Source organism: Danio rerio, chromosome 13 (assembly GCF_049306965.1).
Source record: "Danio rerio strain Tuebingen ecotype United States chromosome 13, GRCz12tu, whole genome shotgun sequence".
Classification (NCBI taxonomy): Eukaryota; Metazoa; Chordata; class Actinopteri; order Cypriniformes; family Danionidae; genus Danio; species Danio rerio.
This window is the reverse complement of record NC_133188.1, coordinates 26,044,373-26,044,669: the sequence shown is the minus strand read 5'-3', so window position 1 is coordinate 26,044,669 and position 297 is coordinate 26,044,373.

The following is a 297-nucleotide window of genomic DNA, read 5'->3' as shown; positions in this document are numbered from 1 at the left end:
GCTGCTTGTGTGATGGATCTTTGTGAACGAGGGTACACTGTTGTAGTGTGCAGTAAGGCCCAATCTCGGATCTACCCCTTAGCCCTTTCCCTTACTAGTTAGCTAAAGAGAATTGGAACACCCCTACCCCTTCCCCATGTTCCAGTTCTATTTAGCTTGAAATCGTAGGGCTACGGCCCAATCCCAATTCTATTTTTGTACACCTACTCCTTTTGAAGGGCACCAAAATGTACCCCTAAAAAATGGGACAGCACTACAGCACCTACACACGTCATCGTGTCATTGTGATCTCTTGCT